This window comes from Delphinus delphis, chromosome 2 (genome assembly GCF_949987515.2).
Source record: "Delphinus delphis chromosome 2, mDelDel1.2, whole genome shotgun sequence".
Taxonomy (NCBI): Eukaryota; Metazoa; Chordata; class Mammalia; order Artiodactyla; family Delphinidae; genus Delphinus; species Delphinus delphis.
Window position 1 is genome coordinate 33,601,927 of NC_082684.1, and position 9,179 is coordinate 33,611,105.

The window sequence follows — 9,179 nt, forward strand, 5'->3', positions numbered from 1 at the left end:
AAAACCTGACCAATTCATGGACCTACTCAATTTGCTCTGAAACCCTAACTGTGGCCCCAGGTACATGGATACCTAGAAAAATGGTTTTCTTTGAAAATTTACCAACATTTTTTTTTTAATTGAGGAGTGTGGGTTTTGGACTTCGATGGACCTGATGTTTGGGCCTGGTTTTGGTGCAAACGGGGAGACTGACCTTGGGTTAGTGTCTGAATCTTAGTCTCAGTTTCCTAGTGGGTCAGACAGAGACAATAACAACACCTCTTTTGTTGTGAAATGGAGTGAAGTCATCTGTATCAAGTGTCTGGTGCGGTGCTCTGTGCATAGCTGCCATCCAATCCGTGCTGCTACCACTGCTCTTCCTCTGGAGAAGCAGCCAGGGGCCAAGCCTCTCCCACCCCACTCACCCACGTGGTATGACCTTTGCGGAGGGGACTTTGGCCACCTGTTTCCAGAGTGCTGAGATGAACGTGTCCTCTGATATTCTAGACATTCCACCTCTAAGATTCAATCCTAGGGAAGCTGTCAGGAGGGGCGCAAAGATATGTCAGCCTGAGGGTCACTGCAGTACTAGTTATAAAGCAAACTCTGGAAGCAGTCAAAGTGTGCAACAAGTGAGATTGGTTAAATAAATTAGAAAATCCCTATAGGATGTAACATCATACACTCACTAAAAAGCATGTTCTGGGCTTCCCTGGTGGCGCAGTGGTTAAGAATCTGCCTGCCAATGCAGGGGACATGGGTTCGAGCCCTGGTCCAGGAAGATCCCACATGCCGCGGAGCAACTAAGACCGTGCGCCACAACTACTGAGCCTGAACTCTAGAGCCTGCAAGCCACAACTACTGAGCCCGCATGCCACAACTACTAAAGCCTGCGTGCCTAGAGCCTGTGCTCCACAACAAGAGAAGCCACGACAATGAAAAGCCCACGCACCGCAATGAAGAGTAGCCCCGCTTGCCGCAGCTAGAGAAAGCCCATGTGCAGCAACGAAGACCCAAGGCAGCCCAAAATTAAAACAAAACAAATGTACAAAAAAAGAAAGAACCAAAAAAGAAGTGCAAAACTTATAAAAAATAAAAATAAAAAGCATGTTCTTGAAGAATGTTTTAAGGACATGGGAAATTTTTCACGATAAGGGAATTGATGGAAAAAATGGGACATAAAATTATCTGTAGTATGTTTATGACATTGTAAAACAGAAAATATGTATACTTAAGAATAGGCTGAAAATACACCAACATATTAGGGTAGGATTATAGGTAATTGTAATTTCCTTCTTTTTATATTTTTCTTTATTCAAAAATTTCTATAATAGGCAGATATTATTCTGAAAATTCAGAATATTCAGAACCCCCCCCCCAGCCCCCAACTATGTGAGTTTGTGTATGTATATGTGCTTAATCTGGGTCTTATCACACTGGAAAAAAAGAGTTTTCTTCAAATTCTATTTATGAGAAAGTAAGTGCCTGTGTATAAAACCTGCCTTTGGTGGAAAAAAATCTCTCTCTTTAAGTTATTCATCTTTTTTCTTTTTTTAAAATCTTTTGGCCTCCGCACCACACGGCATGTGGGATCTTAGTTCCCTGACCAGGGATCAAATCCGAGCCCCCTGCCTTGGAAGCACGGAGTCTTAACCACTGGACCACCAGGGAAGTCCCTCTTTAAGTTATTAAAAAATTGAAATCATTTCTTATTCTATTTAAATTCTTGGGTCAGATGCTGCTGTGGTAACTATGGAATGATGAATGCAACTAACAAATAATTTACTGAAAGAGCATACATGCTCATAGTAAAAATACATATATTGTACAAAGGGAATATAATAAAAATTTCCCCTGCCCAAGAAGCAACCACTATTAAGTTTCTTATATATTCTTCCAGAATTTTTCTATGCATGTTGTCATGCAACCATCACCACAGTCCGGATATTCAGCCTGGGGCTTTGTCATTCAATATTACGACCTGGGAGATGGTTCTGTATCAGCAGGTATGGTCTCCCTCATTCTTTTCGATGGCTCTACGGCTTTCCATCGCATGGCTGTGCTATCATTTATTATTTAACCAGTGCCGTCCTGGTGGTTCCCAGTGTTAAGGAGGCTGCAGAAGAAATCCCCGTGCATTCTTCTTTGCACCCGTGATCATGGATGTGTCTGTAGGGTTCATTACCAGTAATAGGATCGCTGCTCTGATGCATTGAGAGGTATGTACTCTGATCATTTGATAGACTGAAAATTATTTCTAATTTATGTTCCCACCTTAATGTTTTCGAGAGAGCCTATTTGTTTGAAGATGAGTTTGAGACAAACTAATAAGATAAAAGCTGCCTAGTCTAATTTGGTACAAGAAGTGGCAGAGATCATCACCAGTTAGATGTCTCAGTGTGTTTGTACGTGTGTGTATAGAAGTACATAATTTTTATTGCCTAATGTATATAGCGTGTCTGGTACTTTAAAAAAAAAACTGCTTCATTGAGGTCTGGTTGATAAAAAAAACCTGTAGATATTTAATGTATACAACTTGATGTGTTTGTGTCTGGTACTTTTAAAATCTCTCCATCCCTGGAAATCACACAATTAATATATGTGGGGGACAATAACTTAGACATCACTATTGTGATGGGGCTTTTAAAATGAGAACAATCAGGGAGGGCCGAGCCGGGTCTGGGTTGCCCCTCGGTGGAGTAGCTGTGCGGGCCTCTCCCCAGGACCTTGCCGTGAACTCTGCTTTGGGCCAGCAGGTGGCGCTTGTGCTCCCCACTGGCCACCCGGCTGTGAACTGAACTGAACAGAGTAACCCGCTGTTGCCCTGAACATACAATTCTTAAACCCCCTACTCCACCGCAAGGAAAACCTCGGAGGATTTTCTTCTGGGAAGAGCGATTGGTCTAACCTCTTAGGAGGAGAAATTGCATCGCCAAGCTTGTCTGGGAAAGTAAAATCTCCTCCTGAAGTGGTCTTCGAGGGAAAGAGAAAACCCAGCAAAGGCCATGCGGGAGGAGGGAGGTGGTGCTGGCGAGGGCTGGAAACTGCGGACAGCGGTTAGGGCTCCGCGTGGGAAATGCCTCCCGTATAGGCTGGAGGGTGGTGGAGACACCGAGCAGTGCAAGATTACTTGGGGGGTGGGGGAGGTAGTGACCTCCCACCTGAGCTCTGCTCAGACTTCAGGCCTAGCTCGGGAGACCCCTCCCCCATCCACCTACTGTGACTAAATGCCACTGGGACACAGCTGTGACTAGATGGGCCTGGTCCCTGCTCTCACAGAGCCTGCGGTGCAGGGGATAGTGTTTGGGATGGTAGCAGAGGAGCCTTTGGTGGGGTCTCCTCTAGATGTGAGGGGGAGGAGAGCCCAGGCTGACCGGTTTAGCCTCTGGACACCCTGGGATGGGAGAGAAGATTGGAAGGATCTGGGAGCAGAGATGAGCCGAACCAGAGGGGATGGGCTGGGAGGTCCACTCAGCAGGGGAGAGAGCTGGCTATAGGGGTCAGTGGGGGAGCCAGGAGCTCCGAGCTGGGGGGCACCCACACCAGACTTCTGTAGGAGGAAGGGTGGGGCATTATGGGCCCCACTACAGACGAGGCTGGGCCATGCTTGGGCACTGTGTCATGTCCTGCTTTGAACAAGAAGCCCTGATTTGGCAAAGGCTCTGATGGGGGGTGAGGGGTTGGGGAGGGAGCAGAGAGACGGGGAAGTACCCTGTCCCTGCTCTCAGAGACAGGGTGATGTCAGTGGAAAGAGAAGACAAGTGTGTGAGTGCGTGCACATGCAGACACAACAGCTGTTACCATAAGGCTGTCAGTAATTGGAACCAGAGGAAGCATCCAGATGGCCAAGACTATGTGACCTTGGGCAAATACATAACCTCTCTATACCTCAGTTTCCTCATCTGTAAAATGGGAACAATATTAGTATCAACTTTGTAGGGCTGTTAAAAGGATTAAACACAAAACAATGCTTGTAAAGCGTGTAGCACAGTCCCAGCACCTAGTAAGTATCACAAATGATTGGTGTTGCTGTCATTTATCATCATCAGCATTATTATTTGTCATCTGCTGGAAGAGGAGGGGTGGGGAAGGGTAGGATATGGATGGGCACTGAGAAGACCAGTCATGGGGTGGGCAAGGCAATGCATGCTGGAGCGGGGAAGAGTGGGAGCAAAGGAGAAGAGGCAGGAAGTGTTAGATGACAAAAATAACACAGTTTAGTAGTGAGTTTAATGTCCTTTATTTAAGGGAAAGCAATCCATGGGTTGGGGGAGCACAGGGCCTCACAAAGGGTGGAGCACCCTTCCTGAGGGATTTGAGGCAAGAGTTTCACAGAGCATTAGAAGCGGCGAGGAGGAAACAGGGCAGGATTGGCTAAGGGGTCAGGGGTTTCCTTGTAAGGCCAGCGGGTCCTCTTTTCTAGGGCCAGGTAAGCTAGCTCCAGCTCAGTTGGAGGATTGCCATTGGTGTGTGTTAGGTTTCCTTGACAGTGAGGTGTTTCAGTAAGTGGGGCCTGATGTAGGTTTAGATTTGTGACGTGGGCCAGGCCGCTGGGGCGACCTCCATTTTGTGCATCCTGATAGGTGAATTATCTTTGTCAGAAGGTAACATTCAAAGTCCTTGCTACTCAAAGTGTGGTCCGAGGACCAGCTTCAACATCACCTGGAGCTTGTTAGAGATGCAGACTTGGGCCCCAGCCCAGGCCTCCTCACCCAGAAGGAGCATCTTTTTTTTTTTTTGGTAGAAGGAGCATCTTATCAAGGCCTCCTGGTAATTTGTTTGCTTGTTGGCTTTGGAGAAGCCCAGCTCTCAGCCACAACTCATGGGAGTAACCAGTTTGGTGGGGCAAGTTGATAGAGGACTGGAGAGACGGGTTGGGACCTACTTCCCCCTAAATGTTTCCACGTGCAAGTTGTTAACTAGGATTCAGTATTTGTTTATAGTTTTTTTTCCTTTGAGGTAAAACTTAAATAACATGAAATGTTCATAATAACCGTCCCTTTGAATTTTCGACGAATGCATCTAATAATGAAACCAGACTCCAATCAATGTATAAAGCATTACCAGCACCTAGAAATTTCCCCCATGCCTCTTTCCAATCAATCCCTGCCCCAGCCCCTAGAGGCAACTGCCGTTCTGATTATTTTCCCTTCACAGATTATTTTGCCAGTTTTAGAACTCCAAATAAATAGAATCAGACGATAGGTTATCTTGTGTAATACTTTTTTCACTCAGTATAATGATTTCGATACACCCCTGTGTTGTGTGTGTCAGTAATTTGTCCCTGTTTATTGCTGAGCGGTATTCTGTTGTGTAGGTATGCCCCGGTCTGTATACGCGCTAGCCTGTTTCTGGGTTTTTGCTTATTATGAATAAGGCTGCTAGAAACATTCCCGTACAAGTCTTTTTGTGAATGTATATCATCATTTCTCTTGGGTAAGTACCTAAGAAGTGGAATCACTAGGTCATGGAAGAGGTGTATGTTTGGTTTTATAAGAAACCACTAGATCTTTTTTCCGGAGTGGTTGTACCATTTTATACATTTACCAACAATGTATGAGTGTTCCCGTTAACATTCTAGTTAGCATTTGGTTTTGTCAGGCTTTTCAATTTCCGCCGTTCTGGTGGGTGTATAAGGTGTTATTTTACACTTCCTAATGATGACTAATGATGATGACTAATGATGTTGTTTTATCTTCTTTGCTGTGCTTATTGGCCATTCGTATGTCTTCTTTTGAGACATGTTTGTTCAAATCTTTTGTCTATCTTTAAATGGGGTTATTTTTCTTTTTACTGCTGAGTTATATGCGTTCTTTCTATATCCTGGATACTGGTCCCTTGTCAGATATGTTTTGCAAGTATTTTCTGCGAGTGGATTTTTACAGAAATCTTGGGTATTGGATTTGCTACCAGGTGGGGCTTACGTGGGTGCAAGGCTGGAAGTTATGTGGACCACTCACTTTGGAGTTGCATGCTGCATGTCCCTCACAGGCCTGGTGTGAAGCACAAATGAGATAACACAGGGGAAAGTCCTTTGCAAAGTACAAGATAAGCGAAGATTTAACACTGACCCTTTGACCATGCGAAGAGGAAGATCCATTTCTCTGTCTTCTCCCCAGTAGTGCAGTCTCTCGAGAGCAGGAGACAGGAGAGAAAAAACTACCCCTGGGCTGGAAACAGTCTCCCTTGTTAAGATCTGAGTGATTAGAGTGCCTAAACCACAGTGCAAGCCTGGCATCACACCTCGGTTCAAATCCGGGCTCTATTTGAGCGCTTTTGGGCAAGCCTCCATTTCATGAAAACTGGAAATAATAAACACCTACCTCCCCAGGGTCACTGTGTCATCATTATTATTTGCAGAATGTCATGCTGAGAGGGCTGCACATGTTGTGCAGTCCTCACAATGACCTTTTGATGTAAGGCACATCACTTTTTTTTTTTCCTTAGGAAATTGTGGGTGAGTTATAAGACGCTCTTGGAGCCTCCAGGAGGCTGCGCTACAGACTGCCCTCCTAGGAGCCCTGTCGGGGGAGTGTGGCTCTACGTGCCTGCGCCACAAGAGGCCACCAGGGGGCGCTCGCCTCCTCTTCAGGGCCGGTGCTGAGGCCGGGCGGTTCCCTGCCCCCGACTCTGCTCCAGCGTCCACACTGACCTCTTCGGCATTTTCCGATGCAGTGTAGTTTCCAGAAGGTCCCCATGCGGGGAGAGGGGGCTAACAAGCCGGAGGACCCGACGTGGAAAGGCCAGGGAGGCCAGTGCTGGTCTCTGTCCCCTTAAAGACTTCCTTGGGGAAGGGGGCTCACGCAGGGCTGCGGGCGCAGGGGAGGGAGCCAAGTTGTGGAGCAGTTTTCTGTGCACCCTGGCCCCGCCCCTTCACACGCCCATTACCTCCCTGGACTTCAAGTCTTCCCCCTCATCCCGCCTGCCCCTGGCCGGTGGAGGCATAGCAACTCACGGCTGAGGGCTGGGCCTGGCCAGGCATGCCCCTGGGTCTCCTGGCCTCCTCTGTCCCCAAGGTGAGCAGTACCTGCGCTTGCTCTCCAGAGACACTTGGGCCTCCACCTGCCAGCCCCCCCCGCAGAGAGCTGGCTGGCGGGAGGGCGGGGGAGAGCTCCTCTGAGAGCCCTCCGGGTCACAGAATTGCCCTTGACTTGGTCCGGTTGCTTTCCCTTGGGACCTCATGGAAGGTGTCGGGGGTGGGCTCACAGACCCGGCCAGGGTCCTCTAAAGCAATCACGCTCTCGATGGCCTGTTGATGCCTGACCAGCCCAGCCAGTTACTTGGTCATGGAGTGTGCGTGCATGTGGTGGGCAGGGGCCCTGGGGCCCCTTGTTCTGGAGACTTGCTGTCTAGGGAGGGAGACCCGGGGGGTATTCTTCGTGGTCAACCAGCACCCAGATGGGCCACCAAGCTTCTCATAAGCCAGGTTCCTTCCTGTCTTCCAGAGACCATGTGGTGGAGCCACAATTACTTTTGCCTCCTGAGCCCCTTAGCCATCCTACTGTTTGTGTCCTAGTCCCCTTGCCCACCTGTCCACTTGCTCAACTGCTCGGTAGCCATGGAAGTAGATGCACTTCTCCCCTCACTCATCCCTACCTCTGTCCACTTGTCCACTCCCTTGTCTGCTCACCCCCTCATCCAGCGAGTGTCTGAATAGCTCAGTTGCCAGCCCTGGTGCTGGGCACAGCCAGCAGGGAAGCTCTAAGTGATCCAGGGCAAAGCCTTTGGGGTCAGAGGGACTGGACGTGAATCCTGACTGTACTGTTTCCAGGCCACGTGGAAATGGGCACGTTTCTCAAATCTCTGAGCCTCAGTCTCCTGATCTGTAAAATGGGAACCCTGTGCACTTTCCTCCTCCCAGCCTGGGTGTAAAGATTGGCTTCAGGATTAATTAAAGTGCTTTAACCAGAGCCCAGGGAAGGGAGTTGCAGTCACTGGGCCTCTCAGTGGCCATGTCCTGGCTGTGGGGACACCACTTGGCCTGTTCCCCATGGCAGCCCCATCTGCCTCAGGATACACCTGGGACAGGTAGGGGCTCACCCCTACCTCTTGGCCAGGCCGTGCTCCCTGGGCAGGCGGCCCCCACACCCAGCCCTGAAACGGAGGGCGATAATCACCGCCTTCCCACACACCCGGTCCTCTGGCTTCTGGCCCGCAGGGCACTCTGGGGTTGCATCAGTTAGCCAAGACACCTGGGAGAACCAGCCTGCTCCCTCCCCTTTTGCAGCCAAGGTCTCCATGACAGCTGTGGAGGGTGGGGACAGGCCTAGAGCATCTGACCCCTGGAAGGATCATTTCCCCTCCCACCTGAGGCCTATACATGGCCAGGACCTGTCAGTCCCCACCCCATTCCGTTCCTTCCACAGGCCCAGTGGGACTGTTCCCTCCAGCTGCTCTGGGGGCTCCCTGGGGGTGGAAGGTGCTTCCTGACCTCAGAAAGGCTAGTCGAGCTAGAGGGTCAGCTGGGGCGGGCGAGGGGAGAGGGCAGGAACATGGTTGGTGGGACTCTGGGTTAAGCGGGGGATCTCTTCCCTCTCCCCCAGACAGTTTAGCCAGGAGGCTGCACGGTACCTGGGGGAGCGTTGGGTGCCAGCCTTGTTCGGGGGAAATGTGTAGAACTGTGGCTGTGGACTTCGGAGTGGGTCAGACCAGAAGGCAAATTCTCCACTCGCCCTGGCACCTTGGGCAAGTCACTGGTCAAAATCTTACTGGTTTAAGAAATGCATGTGATGTGCTGAGCGTGTGCCCGGCACCGAGGAAGTGCCCTGCGGCTGGGGTGCTGCTGTGGGCGGGGGCCCAGCCTGGCCATTCAGGTCAGGCCAGCACCCCCACGGCAGCCTCTAGGAGCGATGCGATGGAGCCCTTTTGGGGCTCTGGGTGTCCTTTCCTTCCCTCTGCCAGTCCTCAGGGGACCTTTGTGGGGACATTTCGTGCTGGGGAAAATCCTTCTGCACCCTGGATGGGGGTGCAGGTAGGGGTAGCGGCTAAGGAGCACAAAGCCCTCAGGCCCAGTTTCAGCCTGATTTACTGAGTGGGTGTGTGGGTCAGGGGAGGGGTTATAGTCTAGAGATGGGCCCAGCTGTGGGACGTGTGGGACCTACACTCCAGCTGCAGCTGCCTGCTGGGTTGGGGCCCTGGCTCTGGTCTCCTTGCCCCGGGCCACATTTTGCATAATCCCGCTCAGTTTTAAGCTCCTGAAG